Here is a 20,842-nt window from a genome sequence, read left to right on the forward strand (position 1 = left end):
GCTGTTCAGAAGTGTGCCTGATCAGGAACTCCATTAAATACACATACATTCACTGTACAATAAATTATTTTAATTTTTTTTCATTCACCGTACATGACACAGGGACGTTAGAGCATAATGAGAATTAGCATTTGAAATGGTGGCTTTATGTTTGCAGGCTAAAATACAAGCAAAGTGCAAAATCAAGTGGTACTCCCTGATAAGTGTCTCATCCTGAGATTAAAAGAGTACAATTTCCTCATGAATATATTAACATTTTATGAGCGAAATCAGGCTACAGCAATCTCCTCTGCATAAATAATGTGCAAGCTTAATAATACTGCCTAGCAGGAGGCCTCTCTTGACATGTCAAATTGAATGAGTGTGTGTGTGTGTGTGTGTGTTTCATAGACAAAATTAATCTTTTTTGTTTATCTTTTCTTGACGTCACTCTCACACTGAAATTATGTCCTGTAACAGTGAGCTGCCAGCCATAAAACCACTGATGGTTTTTAATGTATCACATTTAGTGTTCATAATACTAGAAGCTATTCATTGAGAAACATTATCATTTTATGCCTGACAAGAATAAATAAACATGATGAAGTAGGTCATATAACAGTCTGCAATGTGAAGAGATTGTGACCAAATCCTTTAATCAACTTTAATGTGTAATGCAGGAAATGCACAAAAATACAATGCATAAATAATACCTAATACATACCTAAACATAATACCCAACGAGCATACTGTGGACCTACCTAATGTAAAAATAAACTTTAGCATTAGACATTAAAGGTTCTGTATGTAATTTTTTTTTTTTTTTACTGTACTAAAGCATAAAAATTTGTTTTTTTTCAACGAGTTCACATAATCGTTTCCCTGAAAAAGAGCGATAGCGATATCGCTCTTTTTCAGGGAAACGATTATGTGAACTCGTTGTGAAAAAAACAAACAAATTTAACAAATTCAATTTACCCAATAGTATTTCGCCACCACAGGTTGCCAGTTGGCAGAAAACACAACCTATTGCAGCCATGGAAGCCAGTGAACAAACTGGGTCAGAGATCGCAGATTTTACCCGACCTAAAAAGCCTACGCACCCATCTAAAAATCTCAATGAATGGGAGCATATTAAAACGTGATGTCAACTGATCAATAAATCAACTTACAGTGTGTAAGTTTCCTCGCATTCCATTGGCAATTGCGCTCGTTCCTGTTGCGTGTCCTCAATCTGGCAACCCGCCTTCGCGTCGAGTCTGAGCAGGAGGGGGTGGGGGAAACAACGCTCTCCAGTATTTTGAATTTGGACTGCAGTACCCATTTCAACCGCTAGTATAGATATACACATACATGTATAGATATACACACACACACACATATATATATATATATATATATATATACTGTATATATACTGTATGAACATGTATATATATATATATATATTGCAACGCATTCTCACCCCAAGGCGTCACTAAAATGACAATTTTGACCATGCTTTAATATTCGACGCTTTAGGCACCCTTTAGCGTCAGTTACATGACGCGATCCTAGGGCGTCATCTTACTGACGCTTTACCTAAGCGTCAGTTAGATGACGCGGGTAGGTTTAGGTCTGGGGTAGGGTTAGGATTAGATAGCGTCATCTAACTGACGTTAAAGGTAAAGGGTCAGCAAGATGACGCCCTAGGATCGCGTCATGTAACTGACGCTAAAGGGTGCCTAAAGCGTCGAATATTGAAGCATGGCCAAAATGATTCCCAAGGCGTCAGTTTCATGACGCCTAGGGATGAGAATGGGCTGTATATATATATATATATACACATGTTGGAACGGACGAAACTGTGTATTTACATGCATCACATTATTGTGCGCTATGCACAATGACGTTGTTGAGTTGTGAGTGTGAGATGAGAACCACAGTAGAGGATACGCCTGCTCTACCTTCTTGTTATACTTATGTTTCTTACTTTATTTTGTGACGCTAAGAAAGAGTAATCCCTCATGTATGGGAGGATCGCATTTCCTGGGTTGTCCTGGGTTGTATCCCTCTGTAGTTTTGGTTGAACATTGGGGGGTTGAAGTGTGAACTGTTTAACAGGGTCCCAGGGCATATGCTACCTCGTGAGGTCTATTTATTTGTTAGTTTTTTTTGTTGCAAAATGGTCATAATTAGTTGATAACATACAAATTAGTTGGTAACATAACTGCAATATAGTAGCCTATTAACAATCACTTGTTTACAAAGTGCAATGTGAAGTCAAGCTATCTTTACTTAAAATGTTCTTATACTGAACATTTCCTGTCATATCTTGGAATATCTAAAAGCAGTTTTTTTCTAATATCTATCATTAGCAGAACACATTTTACACATGGGGAAAAAAATGTGTTTAGTCGATAATTCAATCTCTTTCTAACTTGTGCTCGGCCTTAAAGTAAACATCTTGTAATTGTTTAACTATAGCATTTGTTACAATAAGGATTTAATCACAAGTATGACTATTGATGGCTCCTCATTATGCTTAGGCCAATGTTAACTTTTTTTTTTTTTTTTTTTATCTATAGCATTTGTTATGAAAAACAGCAACTTACGCATTTAGAAACTATAGCTACAACATGCCACAGTTGTAATATAAATCTTTAGTGAAAAATCTATTCCCTTAACAGAGATTATCTATTTACCACAATAAATACAATAGAAAAAGCTTTCTATAATTTATGTTGGTGCAGGATGTTTTCCCCTTTTTTCATCAGTCTTTTTAGTGGCTGTTTTAGACCATGTTTGTCTTTCTCTGAAGTGTTTTAATACATTCTCAATATAATTCAAATGGGTTTCACATTTTATCCTCAGCGTCGCATAGGAACAGCTTGTGCAAATTTTATCACACTTTTGGAGCGCTCTGGTGAACGCGCCTACGGTGATTGGCGCGCCACTCATGCAAAATTAAACAATTGGGCTTCAGTCACAGTCATATTGCGCAGATAATTGATCCGTTCAGTTCGTACAGCTTATAAAAGTTCAGAGCGCGCGATGTATACAATTAATAGCTTGATTATATGTTTCGGTGTGTGTGCTTAGAGTAACGGCAACATGTGAGAAGTGGCGGTACGCAAGAAAAAGTGAGGGTACGCCAGAGCTTCAGCGATAGGGTGGCCATACGTCCGGATTTTGGCCGGACAGTACGCATTTTAAGCCCCCTGTCCGGCGCAGCCTCAAGCCGGACACTCATTTGTCCTCCTTTTTGGAGTTGCGCTGAATTGTTTAAAAAAATTAACCTATAAAAATCCTGCATAATGATAGCGGCTCTCTGATGCCCGTAAATTAGTTCAAATCTCTTGGAATGTAGAGCCGCGCATGCGAGACAGAACATACTGTAGGCGCTCCAAACCGTGCAGCGCGCGGCAGAGAGCAAGAGACCTTGCGTGCCCTCAGCCCCCCCCCCCCCCGTCAACAAAACCACCGATCAACAAAATATATGTGTCCTCCTTTTTGGCCACCCTATTCAGCGAGGAGGAGCAAATGTAATTTGGGCCTAATGGGTGGAGCTACAATATACAACCACACCCTAACCCTACTCACAACTCTATCCCTCCACCCCCTTAGAGATCCAGAGAGGAGGAGCTGGACTAATCCCACCCCCTTAGAGCTCCAAAGAGGAGGAGCTGGACTGATCCCACCCCCTTAGAGCTCCAGAGAGGAGGAGCTGCTAATCCCACCCCCTTAGAGCTCCAGAGAGGAGGAGCTGGACTGATACCACCCCCTTAGAGCTCCAGAGAGGAGGAGCTGGACTAATCCCACCCCCTTAGAGCTCCAGAGAGGAGGAGCTGGTCGTCATTTGACCCTGCAGTGAGTACGACTTGACAACAGACCCGAATTTTATTGTTATGAAATTGCGCTGAAGAAGTCTCATTCAGAACACATCGCGATATTCAGCATCAGTTCACGTGTGCCAGATGTTGGTGAGTAGTTGTGAATGCGCTGTTCTAATGTTTGATAAAAAAACATTTTCTGTTTGTTTTCTGTTTTTCTGTTAATCAGATTAGCTCCCTCATGTTCAGTCATTGCATTATATCTGTCCTCTCCACTGAGGCTTTACATTTCATTGCTTTCTAAATCAATCACACCTTGCTGTGATTAAACACTGTGATTAAACGCTGTCTGTCACGTGGCGTGCTATAGACCTTCAATAGTTAATTATATTCATAAGTACAACCCGAATTCCGGAAAAGTTGGGACGTTTTTTACATTTGAATAAAATGAAAACTATAAGACTTTCAAATCACATGAGCCAATATTTTATTCACAATAGAACATAGATAACATAACAAATGTTTAAACGGAGAGATTTTACACTTTTATCCACTAAATGAGCTCATTTCAAATTTAATGCCTGCTACAGGTCTCAAAATAGTTGGGACGGGGGCAAGAAATGGTTGAAAAAGCAAGAAATTTAGAAAGGATTCAGGTGGGAGAACATCTAGCAACTAATTAAGTTAATTGATATCAGGTCTGTAACATGATTAGCTATAAAAGGGATGTCTTAGAGAGGTAGAGTCCCTCAGAAGTAAAGATGGGCAGAGGCTGTCCAATCTGTGAAAGAGTGCGTAAAAAGATTGTGGAACACTTTAAAAACAATGTTCCTCAACGTCAAATTGCAAAGGCTTTGCAAATCTCATCATCTACAGTGCACAACATCATCAAAAGATTCAGAGAAACTGGAGAAATCTCTGTGCGTAAGGGACAAGGCCGAAGACCTTTATTGGATGCCCGTGGTCTTCGGGCCCTCAGACGACACTGCATCACTCATCGGCATGATTGTGTGAATGACATTATTAAATGGCCCCAGGAATACTTCCAGAAACCACTGTCGGTAAACACAATCCGCCATGCCATCTGCAGATGCCAACTAAAGCTCTATCATGCAAAAAGGAAGCCATATGTGAACATGGTCCAGAAGCGCCGTCGTGTCCTGTGGGCCAAGGCTCATTTAAAATGGACTATTTCAAAGTGGAAAAGTATTCTATGGTCCGACGAGTCCAAATTTGACATTCTTGTTGGAAATCACGGACGCCGTGTCCTCCGGGCAAAAGAAGAGGGAGACCTTCCATCGTGTTATCAGCGTTCAGTTCAAAAGCCAGCATCTCTGATGGTATGGGGGTGCATAAGTGCATACGGTATGGGCAGCTTGCATGTTTTGGAAGGCACTATGAATGCTGAAAGCTATATAAAGGTTTTAGAGCAACATATGCTTCCCTCCAGACGACGTCTATTTCAGGGAAGGCCTTGTGAATTTCAGCAGGACAATGCGAAACCACATACTGCAGCTATTACAACTGCATGGCTACATCGTAGAAGAGTCCGGGTGTTGAATTGGCCTGCCTGCAGTCCAGATCTTTCACCTATAGAGAACATTTGGCGCATCATTAAACGAAAAATGCGTCAAAGACGACCACAAACACTTCAGCAGCTGGAAACCTATATAAGGCAAGAATGGGACCAAATTCCAACACCAAAACTCCAGACACTCATAAACTCGATGCCCAGACGTCTTCAAACTGTTTTGAAAAGAAGAGGAGATGTTACACCATGGTAAACGTGCCCCCGTCCCAACTATTTTGAGACCTGTAGCAGGCATCAAATTTGAAATAAGCTCATTTATTGGATAAAAGTGTAAAATTTCTCAGTTTAAACATTTGTTATGTTATCTATGTTCTATTGTGAATAAAATATTGGCTCATGTGATTTGAAAGTCTTATAGTTTTCATTTTATTCAAATTTAAAAAACGTCCCAACTTTTCCGGAATTCGGGTTGTAGTAGTAACTACCATGTAGTCCCAAAGTGGTATTTGTAGTAGAAGCACAGCAAAATCAACACCATGCTTTTACCACTTTTACTTAGTTTTACTGTGATAGGTGTAGTAAAAGGACAGTAACCTCAAAATTTACCATGCTTTTACCATAGTATTGGCAGTTTTAATGTGATATTTGTTGTAAATGGACAGTAATCACAACACTTACCATGCTTTTAATGCCTTTTAATGTAAAATCCAATTTTTTTTATGTAAATCAGTACTTTTTCCTTTATATAATCCTATATAATATAAATTATGAAAAAAAAAATTCTCTTTTTTTCAGCTGAAAACACCAAAAGGGCCTTTCGGACTCAGTCAGCCCATTCTTGTTTGTGGAGAAGACAGAAAGCTGCATGTATTTACCATGCATGGTTTTAACCCTTTATCAAACATTTTATCAAGCATTTGTTGTTTCTTCAACTTTTTTTTACAAACCCCATAGCCCAATCAGTAAGAACATAGTCTTAATAATTCAGAAGATTTAACAAGTTGTCAAATTCATGATACTCGTACATTCGTATCTATACTCGTACATAATCCTGCAGCTTTTACTCCTACTGCTGTCATTGGCAACTGCCTCAATTCCTGTACATATCGCGATATTTGTACATCAGTCGCCCTTAAAATTCCTTAAAATTATTATAAATTGTGCCCCGTCTGTTCATGTTCCAATGATACATGATGTCTTTCCACACCTCATAACCTATCTCTGTTTGCAAGAGAGGAAATGCTCAGTTGACTTCAAATGACATCAGATATTAGATTATGCTTATTGATAGAGGTTTGTTCAGAGTTCTAGTACTAGATGAGAACTAGACACTCAAACATTACTAAAGATGTGAGTAGAAGCATAAACTCATGTAGCATATTAACAAATATTGCAGAAGTGAGGTTTATAAATTGTAGTGTAGACTTGTGGATGGCAGAAGAAGGATTGTGAAATTAAATCATAATCAGGTTTGTATCTCCAGTCACAGAGAAATGGAGATGCTCCTTCTCATGCATGGTTATGGATTCATTGACACTGACGCCCTCAGCTTTATATATTTATTTATTGCTTTTCTTTATAAAATTGTTATGATGAAGCCCGAGTTCGATCGATTGAAAACAAGCAGTAATAAATTATTAAATATACGGTATCCAATGTTTATTTTTCCTGACATGTTATGAACTGTTTGCACGGATCCTCTTGAACTCTCATTTATTCCCATGCTTTGATCTCCAGACACCATCACTATTCTTTCAGTTGATAATTTGTGCAAATGTCTTGCATAGAGAATCACTCAATAGGAGCTGCAGGCTTATGGCCTGTGAGTGTTTCTACTCCACCAGCTTCAAATGGAAAACAAGCTATTGAGCCAGAGAACATTTTCATTTAACAAAAGAGATCTTCAGTAACCTTGGACAGGACTCATGTGAAGATCAGTGAGAGAACACACACAAACACTCTTTTAAAGGCTCTAAACACAGTTATCTGCTCGTATAGTGCCCCATTCTCTTTCTCTGTTGTTCTGCTGTTCCCCTGGGCACAGTAAATATATGCACCCTATATGAAGAGTTCGGCTGAGTGAGTGCATCAGCAATATTGTAAAGGTTTTACAGGAACCTTGATCCAATTGTTGGCATATTGCCTCATCTCTATAAAACCAGCAGTTGATGAGGTAATGTAAAGGGTAATTCAGGGAAAGGCTGGACATCCAATATTGATCAGAACATCAGAGTGTGTCTGTGTGTGTATTTACACACACACACACACACACACACACACACACACACACACACACACACACACACACGGCTGTTCTGGTCAACAATACTGCCGCAACACAAAATGTTCTATTCTTGATGTAGACGCCATTTCTTGCAGAATTTATGGAAAAGGGCGTTATCTGCATGGCAGGAGACTTTAATAATCATTTTTATTACATTAATAAAGCTTAATGTATTCATTCTGTAGAAGAAACGTATAGAATAGCAAATAATACAACACTTGGTATGCAGGATTCAGTGGACTGATCTGACAATGGTTCCCAAACATTCAGGCCTGGAAAAGTCATTTAAAATCTTTAAAAATCATCTAAATTTCTCTAAATTTCTCTGGTGGTGGTGGTGTAATGGTGTGGGGGATGTTTTCTTGGCACACTTTAGGCCCCTTAGTGCCAATTGGGCATCGTTTAAATGCCACGGCCTACCTGAGCATTGTTTCTGACCATGTCCATCCCTTTTTGGCCACCATGTACCCATCCTCTGATGGCTACTTCCAGCAGTATAATGCACCATGTCACAAAGCTCGAATCATTTCAAACTGGTTTCTTGAACATGACAATGAGTTCACTGTACTAAAATGGCCCCCACAGTCACCAGATCTCAACCCAATAGAGCATCTTTGGGATGTGGTGGAACGGGAGCTTCGTGCCCTGGATGTGCATCCCACAAATCTCCATCAACTGCAAGATGCTATCCTATCAATATGGGCCAACATTCCTAAAGAATGCTTTCAGCACCTTGTTGAATCAATGCCACGTAGAATTAAGGCAGTTCTGAAGGTGAAAGGGGGTCAAACACAGTATTAGTATGGTGTTCCTAATAATCCTTTAGGTGAGTGTATGCTCTATATGAAATCACCGTTATCAGTGTGATGACTATAAAATTATTTTAAACATGACATGTTTACAGATTGTGTTTCCAACTGTTTTTGTTGTTCATTCAAAGTTTTTTGAATATACATCTCATACTGTATATGAATATGATGATATATATGAATGTACATATGAGAAGGAAGAAATAATGTGTTATTCAGTTGTTTATTTATATCACATAAATGAATTAATGCAAGTAATGAGTCATTTCTATTGACTCAATGCTTATTCAGATGGAACTACAATGATAATTTGAGATGAAGCTTCACTATATGAGAGAAAGAGAGAGGAATAAAAAAACATTAATACATCTGTCATATGACCTTCCATGTCCATGAATTCATGGATGAATATCTAAATCCTGCTCAAATTTCTGCATGATTTAGAACAAATCTGATTTGAACTGGCAAACAGTTTAAGTGCTCTTAAAAGGCGTACTATATTTGCACTGATATATGCGCACGTGCGCGCGCACACACACACACACACACACGTGCCTGAATAATTTTAATTCTTTGCTTATTCATCCTATTATTTCGACAGGATTTAAAAAGGATATTTTACATTTTAAAATGTAAATGGGTAAAACTGGTCTTTCAGTAAAAAATTACCTTCCCTTGGATTCACTTCATAATGAAAAGCTATTTATAAGGAAATATTAATCACTGCCAGGTGAGAAGGAGCAAAAGCTATTATTTTTTAACTACCGTGAGTCTCTTTCATGGACTCGCGGTGGGAGTTTAATGAGACTTGAGTGGCGAGAGGATCGGAGTGAAGCTCAAGGTGTTGAAAGCGGATCACAGGGTGTTCCTTTCTTCAGTTCCTTCTAGCCCTACTTGACTTTCACAATGGACTCTGACGAGAGGAGAGAACAGAAAGAATTTTCGCCCAACACAGACACAGAAAAAGAGAGCGAGAGAGAGACTTGTGCGGTGAAAGTCGCCGTCACCTTGAGAAGTCAGGGGGTCGTCATAGAGCCCAGAGCAAGACACATTACTCATGCTAATATCTGAACAAAAAGCAGCCGTCCAATTAAAAGTCAGCGACTCGAGGGACACGAACAGCAGCAATCCAATTTCCAAAGGTCTCTTCTCCTACTGTTTCTCCGTAAGAGTGTAAAGTCCATAAATCCAGCAGGACCTGCAGTGGATCCACTCATGCTTGAGAAAGAAGAAAAGGTCAGCAGGACTTGACATTAGGAGGGTTTGCTTTATAGAGCTGCTTCACCTCTGTACACACCTTTTGCCCGAGGCCAGTGAGGCGAGACATGCTTAAAACACACTACACCTTATTTAAGGTGATGACCGGCACACAAGGGACAGCGTGCACAGGTTCAGCCAGTGGTAAAAAATAATAATAAAAAAACCATGGAAAGTGTCTCGAAGCTTGAAAGCTGAATGGAATTAGAGCACAGAAGTAGGCCAGGCGTTCACATATACACAAGAAAAAAAAAAAAGATTTTACTTCAAGTTGTGATGTTACTTCAAGTTGTCTGTTATCACCTGATTAAGATGAAAGAAAGCCACAAACTCCAAAGACTGTGATTCATTGACTCAACTTGTGCCATACTAACTGTTGTCATGTGTGGCTGTATTAGTTAGCACACAAAGACGAAAAGCTCAATCAATCAAAACAGTTTTTAATCCAATTATCCACAGAATACATCACGGGGGTAACATCCACATTACCAAGATGAAACCGGACAAAGAACTGAACAAAACAGGGAGTATAATACACAGACTAAATGAGTTAATTGAAAGGGCACATTCGAAGGCTGAATGCGTCACAGTGGCGTGACAAAGGCTGTCCCAATTCGAAAGCTCCTTCAAATGTGTCCGTCGTTTCCCGTGAAATGAAGGATACAACAGGTGGACCCTTCGTGGCCTCGCCTACCCAGAATTTTTTTTTTGAGAGAGAGAGAAATTGCCGAATTAAACTTTTAAATCTAAGTATTGGGTTTCAGCTTACTCAAATATATAACTATACAAATGTTCAAATGTTGTTTATTTATAATTATTACATCTGGGGTGGCTAACTAATTAAATTTACCATGTAGTGAAACTGTGAGTAAATCTGTTCCTAACTGTTTTCTTTCATTTCATTTCTTTAAAGTCCCCCTGTGGTGAAAATCAATCTTTTAATGTTGTTTATATGTCTATGTGTTTTTTTATGTGCTTTAAGACAAACCATGTGCAAATTCATAAGTCAACACCATTGCTGAGTATTTTCTCCTTAAAACTTGCAGTGAACCAAAGACAGTCTCAAAAACGCGATTTGAAATCGCTGGTGTTTCTGACGTCACAAACTACCTTGTAACCAATCAGGTCAACGTGTGATCGTCAACGAGTGGATGTCTGAGCTGCTGTGAGTGAGTGGAGGCAGGGCCCTTTTGCATATTCATAGAACCACATATACTAACATTTTTTGTTTTTTTCAATAACCATGCATAAACAATATTCTCTCAAAAATACAAACATGTACATACATGTCGCTCACATATTATGGTAGCCCTGTTTGTTCTAAATAGTGTAATTTCACCTGTGCCATTAATATGTTTATAAGCAACTGAAAAAAGCACAAATGTCAGGGCATGTCAAAACATCTCAAGGACCCCAAAACACCTTAGACCCCAGAGGGTTAACAATACTGTAATTTTAACAATACATACACATTTTGACACTGGTGTCATTTATTGCATTCATGGTGCAACATTCTGGATCATTCAAATATCACAGCAAATATTGTTTGGCATTTTCTCATTACTCATTACTTTAGATTCTGTTTTTCCCCAAACATAATGAACATTACCAATAAAGTGCCATTTTCCCTAAAACAGTGGTTATCAAATCGTGTACCTGAGTAAATATGCATTGGCACAACACTCACTAAACCTCATGCATATTGATATATTTCAAAAAAGAACTTTTTGTGTAAACATTTACCATGTCTTCTATTCACATCTAGATAACTGAAGGATTCTCTTATACTGAATGATCACAAGACAAAAAAAGTATTTTCAGTCTAAGTAAACTTATTGGTTCACCTCAATGCTACTCATTCAGTGGAGCTGAATTGTTTTTGTTTTGTTGCAGTTGATTGTTAGTTTTTCATTATCTTTTATGGACTTTTAGTGTGTATCACCTTGTTTGCATGTGTTCTGTTCTTGTTTCCCATGTTCCCACTCATTATTTGCTACCAGAGTTAATGACTATGTTCATTACATGTTTTTAGTTGCTCATTATCTTAGTCTAGTTCAGTCTTTTGTCTAAAACCAAAGCTGTTGCATGTCTTAGCTCCTGCCTTGGATTGACTTTGTCTTGTTTATAAATAAAAGTATAGCTGCAAGTACTGTAGATCCACCTCTCCACATCCTTAGTTAATTTAAACAAATACTTTTTTGCTCAATCAACTTAATAAATGTAAGTTCCTGTGTTAAATAATATATAGCAGTACCATGTAAGAATCATGCTATAGACAGTTATGTTTAATATTTAATACATATGGGATAAGCGAGCAAGAGAAGCCTGATCTCACCACTATTGCTACCGCAATCAATATGAAGCTATAAACTACATACTATAACTGTCATATAGCGCTCGCAGCCTGAGCACACACACCACTCTTCTGATATTTAGTTCTTCATCTAATTATATACTAACATGAGTGTGTGTCCAGATACTTTTTCATACTTACTGTATTATGCCATATTACTGTTTTGATCATAGAATGCTGTTATCTAGTTTCCCCTCTGTGATATGATGCCTTGCTGATAATTGATGAATTGGTCAGATGTGCACCCAGCTGACAAAAAAATGTTCTAATAACGTTTTGCTAATATTTTTATAAAAACATTATTTCTGAATGACCATTCAAAACAACGTTTTTTTTTTATGTTTTAAAAACTTTTTTTCCTTGGTTATCCAAACATTTGTTTATATCATTTTGCAAACATTATGAACGCTACATTCTGAAACATTTAAAAAAAAAAAAAAAACATTAGACAAAAGTCCAACTAAAAGATTCCAGATATAAATCGTTCCATTAACGATGTCAAAATCACATTTTTTTTTTTGTTGCTGAGTTTTAAAGAAAATTATTATTTAATAACCAGATAACTTTGAACAAATGTGTTATTAACATTACTAGAAGAATGTTTGTTCATTGAGAGAAGCTTGCCAGAACCTTAGCCAAAGTTCAGGAAACGTTCCCTGTTATCTGGGAATGAGCGTGTGGCTGTTAGCGGGACGTGATCTCTGTGAGAAGATAATGAATAGCAGAGTCAGGCTGGTGACTGTGATGGCTGGCTAATGCCTCCACATTCCCCATCATCTCCAATAATGAGTCCATCTGCTTGCTGTGGCGAGCTGTCTCTCTCCATTTCACCTCCTGCTAATTCACACTTCTTGCCACCTCACATGCAACTGCACATCTCTCCCTCCATGACATCATTCCTCTTCCACATCTCCGGTGCGTGGAGAGGTCACTAGGGACCCTGCTTACCAACAGGCTCAGATTGAGCTCACTGGAGACGTGTGTCTGCCCATGATCAGATCCTTCCCTTCCAATTACATTCAGGCCTGCAGACGGACGGGCCAGGGCACTCTGCAGGGACATCTTGAGATGCTGCATATCATACAATTCCATCATCTTTATCTGAAACCTTGCTGATACTGAAACCCCAGAATTGTGTGCTGATAGACCACCTGGGTGGAAATGTTTGCATGTGGATTGATGGATGGATGGATGGAAACATACAACGCCACAGCGAGTTCCTGTAAGACCAGAGCAGCAAATCTTTGACAACAGAAAAAGCTCGATTTGAAAAGGAAATTCTGTCTTTAGATTCCGTTCACTGATTAATTGAAAATATACATGTGCATATTACATCAATGCCCTGAAGCACCTCTGAGGACTCGTGTGATGAGCATGAGATGAGCTGACAGACAGCAGGTAATCACAATTTTCAACAACAATTATGATGGAACTGGCACCATTTGAGTCAATCAAAAGTGTTTTCTGATGTATTAGTGTTTTCTAATAATAAAGTGAAACATTTTTTAACAATCAAATTCTCAATGTTGTTAAAGGCTACTTGTGTGCAATTTGTGTTTCACTACACTGAAAAGAAATGGTGTAGAAAATGTTTTCTCTCAGAATAGTATCATGGTCCCACTTCATATGAATTACTATGTCTTTAACTACTATGTAATAACATTTAAATTAATCATTTGATACAATGCACTTAAAAACTGTATATGTTTTTACATTGTTCTTATATATATATATATATATATATATATATATATATATATATATATATATATATATTGCAATACAACATCAACACAATAAGTACATTGAACCTAAACATTTGTTTTTTTGAGGTAAGTACATAGTTAAGACACCCAAAGAAACAGCAAGTAACACATTTAATTAAATGTAACATTGTAATACTGAAATTGTATTTTCTTGTAAAAGGTACTCCAATAATCTTTTATTTACAACATCAATTTTTTCTCTCCCGCAGTGTAGTGGCACAGCATGGCAAAATAATGATTGTTTCTGAACCTCTGCCATCGCTTGGACATACAGTTAGTCTCAGTGTTTCAATAATGAAAAATCTTAACAAGCATAAATTCTTGCTGTCCCGGCATGTTAAACAGGCCTGCTACAGGTGAATGAGGGGGAATCAGTTTTGCAACCTACCCTACTGGATATTGTGTTCAGGGTTGGATTGTGAATGCGTGAATACAAATGGCAACAAAAATCTTTTTCCAGCAAACATTGAGTTATTTACACAATATAATTGACCATAAACACAAAACAAACAAACTCCCATCACATAAAATGATCACAAAGAAAATAGTCAATATCCAAAATAATGGTGTGGGTGTATGAGTATAAATTGTCCAATAAGATGCTGATGAATGATTTAATTTGGTAAAGAGAGCAGTCAAAAGAATGAGCAGTCTTATCTGTTGATGGTAGGGTATGAAATTATGAAATGTATTAGATGTCCTTGTTGGGGTAGGCCTGGAGTCCTTTGAATAAAGTCCTTAGGCAGTTGCAATACTGCACCCAAGCAAGCTCCAATGTTCAGCACTCTTCAAGGCAGTGTAAGTTTGCCAGTGAAACATAAAACCCTGGTTAAGCAGAAAACCGAATGTTTCTCAAGGCAGGATAATTTAGAGAACAGAATATGTGGTAACTCAAACTGAACCTGAACTGAACAGTGTTTTGGGAGCGACTCCTGGTGCCACATGATTATTGTGAGTTTGGCACAAGCTTACACTGCTCTGCTAAAGCAGCTGAGATGAAATGAAAGCTTGGCCGCTTCGAAAAGCTATCTGATGTGAGTGACAGGACATGTTTTTTCAGATGGCACTGAATGATAAACGAGCTTCACGTTCAGAAGAGCATAAGCCGAGCTTAGAGATTCACTGCCGAAACTGACGCTAATTTCAGACTCTTCAAGGCTGACGGACACGAGTTGTTACATTTGAGCACGGCTGATGCAAACAAGAAAATCTGATTAATCATCATGCCGCTGTCTGTCACGTCTTTCCTGCCATCTTTCGCAACAGCATAACAATCTTTATGCATTTTCCCAATGTGTTAAAACATAAAGAAAACAGCACAAACTCTGAGGGTTATGAAACCAAAGGCTTGTTTATTTACAAGTCAGATCAAATTCTGAAACCATAAACATGACATTAAACATTAGAATTACGCTTGTGTTCTTTAATGTCACACAAACAATTTCTGCCATTGGAGGTGTTTATTTATTACATAATAAAATTCATAATCGTTGGAATCATTCATTATGTACATGTAGGGGAATTTTACTGAAATGTCAAAGAATTTATATTAAGCTGAGAAAAGGGATTTCGAGACTGTGGTCACAATACAGCCATACATGTGACATTTGCTACTGGATGGAGATTGTCAAACAGTATGCATATATTTCATGCAAACACAGATGTTACCCTGTTTCAGATGACTTGGGTACAAGCATAAAGCTATGTTTGTCATTTAGATGCTTAAATAATAATTTCTGCACCATTAGCATCACCAAACAGATTTGAACAGAAGTGAAGTTCCTAAACTTAATTGCAGAGAACCCATGTGAACCCATCTAATCTTTCAATTAACTGCCAGAGCATATAAGCAGCCGCTCACCTTGCTCTGGCATCAGCTGTTTTGGCATCCCTCCACATCCACCAACATAATTTAGGCATCTTGCTACCAGGTTCATCTTCCAAGCATTAGTAGTCCCACTGGGGGGTTAGGTTATATCTAAGCTCAAGTTGACTTTCTCGAGCCTCTCCACTGTGGACAGCAAGCCAAATACATTTAACCTTAATAGCTTAAAGATTATATGGGCAAATGATCTCATGGAAAAAGGTTTTCCTGAACATTCCCTTCATCTTCCACTGGTCAGCCAAAGAGATAAGACTGCCACAAACTCCATTGGTTGAGTCAGTCTTGTTGTTATTGTGTTGGGCTGGTCAGATTAAAACAATAGCATCAGAGTGCTACACTTTTCATGGGAATTGATAATGTCTTATTTATAGCGAGAACGCACTTTAACGTGCAAAAATGATGGACTTCAGCCTTAAACTAATCATTTGACATTGAGAAAATACATGAAATACCATTATAAACAGGAATTAATTCCTGTCAGTGCATTTTACTTTTCCTAATTGATACTATCACACTCAGTGACAAACATCTGCCTGACATCTAAAAAAAATGAGTGGGCTACTCACACTGCCTGACATCAAGTGATTTAGAGTCTGAAATACAACATGAGCCAATGTGATGGGCTAGCTTTAGCTCGTAATATGATACATGGCAACAGAAAGGCCAGTGATATTAGAATCTCATGGAGTGTGTGATAGAGATAGAGCAGGGTGTAATTATGATGCCTAATACACTCGGTTGTTATCCAGACCAGTTGATTAATCTGTTACGCATTACCTGGATGGAGTTCAAGGGTGAAGAACAGAGATGAGGCTGCTAAACATCTTGCCATGTTTTGTGTGTTAGGGTGTATATTGCTTTTTAGTACTTTTAATGACAACAATGGATGGCGAATTCATAGAGCTCAGATCCTAAATAATGACATATTGGTACATTGTACTGGAGACATAAGACAGAATGCACAAAGAAACAACATTGCAGCATTTGCTTTTATGTGTCTTTATTCATAATAATTTCATGAAATTATGAACATTTAAAACAAATTAAAGGTACATAAAACTATAAATATCACTAAACAAGCCACTTTAAAAGGCGCTTTAAAAAAACAACATCATGAAATCTCACATTACACAGATGTGGATATATGACCTAGAAAAGTTAACCATATTTCCGTCTTCTAATGTGTAATTAAAGACTTGGAGTATCCAATTTAGCACATCTGCATCTGCATCTGCATCTTACGTTTCTCCTTGTCTGTATGTGAGACTAATCTGACTTATATTTTTATCTTAGAGAACTGAAAAAAAAGAAGAAGACATATTTAAATGCGAATAACAACAAATGGTAACACTTTATTTTACAGTGTCCTTGTTACACATGTTACATGTACTTACCATAGTAATAACAGTAAATGATGTAAGGGATAATGTACATCCAGCCGGTTGTTCTCTCAAAATGAACCCCGACAGGGTGATGAGGATGTCTTGAACAGCCTGAAGGGGGTTTATTTTGAGAGAACAACAGAACAACAGGCTGGATGTACATTATCCTGCTTATTACACGGCTACTTGCCACATAAGTAAATAATTAGACACAAAATATTGATCTGAGTTGAAATATTTTATTAGCTCTTTAAAACGCAAAGCTTCTGCGCAATCCGCGGAGAGAGCAGTTGCAGCACGGCAAGTTCAAACTAGATGGACATTCAAGAGATACGGTTTACAGTCATACCACTTATTACACAGCACTTCACCACACAAATAATTATGGAGATAAGAGATATTGATTTCAGATAAAACTGTTTTAAAATCGTACCTCTCCGTATTTTATAAACCAACAGTGTACAAAACAATAGTCACAAAATGGCAGCAGCTGCGTTTGTATGAAACAAGAGAGAGCGAGTCCACGATACTGGATGGCATAATTAAATAACTGTATACAAAATATTGATCATCAAGTATTCCACAAAGCCGTGTAATAAGCATAATTATATGCAACTAACCCTCAACCAAATCCTAATCCTACCCTAACCCTATAGTAAGTACATGTATTTAATTAATATTACTCAGTACTTAAATGTATAATTACACTGTAACAACGACACCTCAAAATGAAGTGTACCTCAACAAAATTCTGATGTTCTAAAATGTGGTAACCACAATGAGGATTTAAATTAAATTGGCAAAAAAAAAGAAAAAAGAAAAAAGAGAGAAACCCAGTAAGAGATTTATAAATGTGTTAGTAACTAAAACAAAATGTTTTCATTGTGTTCTTTGTACAGCAAACATATTTTGCATCTGCATCAGTTATCTGCAATTATCTGTCCTAGGTCAGATGATACTGATAGCTTTCTTCAGTTGTAGATCATTGTTGCTTGTGATAAAACTAAAAAAAATAAAGAAAAGAAAAGTTATTGCCATGCATAACACAAAAATACAAATACAAAGAGCAATTGGTGCCCATTGTTCCCTGGTGTCGTTATCTACCATTACACGTCGTTTCCCTCGTCAAATGTTTAAATCGTGTTTTCTGTGCGTCTGTAGGACAAGCCCGTCAGAAACAGCCATCAGTCACTAATATCATATCAGAGACTCTGTTTAAAGATCAGCCTTACTCCAAAAGACGGAAATGAGCATAGAGTGCGAGGGAGAATAGAAGTGTGTGTGTGTCTGTGTGTGTGAGAGAGAGAGAGAGAGAGAGAGAGAGAGTGTAAGAGATAGAGAAAGCAAAGCGAAATACACTCACAGGAAAAACAGGAGGCGAAGAGGGAAGAGAGCAGAAGGCGAAGGATACATTTTTGCCATCACCTGTGAGCGCTGTCGTGCTACTCCACTTGTCGTGCCCAGACCGTCTGACTGCTCTGCTCCTCACACAGCTCCACAGAGGCAGACAGTGGGCATGTAGTCAGCGCGGTCGCGTCCTAGCCCTGGTAGATGTGTTCCCCAAGTGCCGCCTGATAAGAGGGGCTCAGAGCAGCAACTAATTCACCATGAAACTGTCGCCAGAGCCTGACTGATCGATCACTGCTGAAGGAGAAGAGGAAGAAACAGTTGGAAAGGATCTGATCCCCAAGAGATATGGCAAGGCGTGCCAGCTTCCCTCCAGCAGCTCAGGAAAATAGAGCGAGAGAGAGAGATTCTGCAATCCCTCTGATTCTCCACACGATGGCTGCTGGCGGAGAGCAGCTCCGCTGGTTAAGAGCGACGCAGCTGCGTCTCTCGCTCTCTCTCACTTGCGGCTTCCAGACAGCACTGGGATCGATTTAGGTCAGCATGTCTGGGGCAGCGCTCTCCCCTGATTCACCCGCTAAAAGCGAGACTCCGGGAATCTATTATCCAGTTACAGGATGATCGCATATGTCCCGGAACAGGATAGGTCCGGCATAGGAGAGGCCTGTGGTCAAAGCCTTAAATTGGAATCAAGTCCATCACGACAATCCAGTGCCAAGCAGACCAAAGAAGATGCTTTCATTCCTTCAAGGAAGTGTGTACCTCTGGGATCGGCTGCAAGCATGCAAACTCTTTGGGGAAATGCTGTACTCCTCATGGAAAACCAGTGTATAGATCCAAGCTTTTTCAAAAATCTGCCTCCAAACTTCACAGACACGGTCACGTTCTCCGAAGAAAGCCTTCCAAGCAAGAAGAGGCTTGAAGAAGGAATAGTTTGGGAGAGACAAGACAAGAGAGCTGTCTCACTCCCTCCCTCCTTAAAACAGAAGCGAGTGCAGTGTGTGTGTAGGGTTGGAAATGTGTGTGTGCCTAGGCTGCCGCAGTGCGTCTGAGGGGAGAGAGGAGGGAAACTCGAACAGCCCGACTCTGCCCAGAGACGCCCGTGCAAACTGGAGATACAGCAGCCAAATGACCGGAGGTCAGCTGACGCATCTGCCATCGCTCAGCATCCTACCCAGACCGGGACTGCCAGCATGGAGGTGAGGAGAGAGAGCGACACAGAGAATCAAAGCACAGGGAATCCCTCACCAATGCATTTGGCTGCCAGGTCTGGTCCTGATGCTCTAAAATGATGTGGGATTCAGGGAGAGCGCTCAGATCTTGGGGGAATAATCTCTTACTTGAATATGAGATGCCGCTTAGAGTGGAATATTCATTGGGGAGTCATAATACTTAATGTAATTATTGGTAAGGAGAGAAGTCATAGTGAAATAACTACACACTGTACAAATATGAAAGGGGGGAGGGGGGGATGAAAAGTCAGCTGGGTGAAGCCCTCTAAAATAGAGTCTAGTAAGGACACTATGGACAACTGACTGGTCAATGATTCCTCTCACAACACTACCTTTACCAGTTTTTAGTCTGGTCTATAAAACCCAGAGAGGAACCTTTTTTTATTACACAGTGATTTTCTATTGCGAAACAAACCATAAGGCATCTTCTTTCAACACAATGAACATGCTTACTCAAAAACCCATGTTTGAATGTGCACAGCCTAAATCTCACAGTGTCAAGATTTTCTTAAACCCACACACTTTTGTAAGGTCAAGACCAATGCTGGAAAGGAGAGCAAGAACACGAGAGCTCATCGGACGTGTTGAATGGGGAAAAAATTGTGGTCTGGTAATTGCTCTGTGCTCTAAGGTCACTTCAGAGGAGTGCGCCTACACTGTGGTCAGGTGAAGGTATTAATACACCATATGTCTCTGTAATTGACAAAAAAAACTGCCTTGTCTGGCCAACACCACCTGCTCAACATCACTCTTTTTCAACCTGAATAAATTAAAAGACCTGAATGTTTTATTTTATTTGATCATTTCTCTGAAAATTGTAAATAACATTGTAAATTGCCCAAATCCATATTTTATAGATCATGCTTTTAAGGCAATTTTTGCACTTTTACAAAAATTCCAGCTTGATATTCAGCTAAATTTTTATTTCATAACAATATTTTATGTATTTTAAATAAATGGGAATTAACTAGAGATGATTATCCAAATGTGTGTCTTGTATCAGATAGAAACAACCTATTATATTGGTTGCCTTTTTATATTGGTTGTTTTTAAATGTGCTTTATAAATAAAAATTGTATTGTATTGTATTGTATTGTATTATATTAGGTATATTAGTAAGACAACATTTTAGCAACAGTTTTCGGTCTGAGCGGATATTACAGAGGCATGAAAAACAGCTTTAGCACTAACAGAACTATACTAAG

This window comes from Rhinichthys klamathensis, unplaced genomic scaffold (assembly GCF_029890125.1).
Source record: "Rhinichthys klamathensis goyatoka isolate OS25496 unplaced genomic scaffold, OSU_Roscu_1.1 h1tg000006l_1, whole genome shotgun sequence".
Taxonomy (NCBI): Eukaryota; Metazoa; Chordata; class Actinopteri; order Cypriniformes; family Leuciscidae; genus Rhinichthys; species Rhinichthys klamathensis.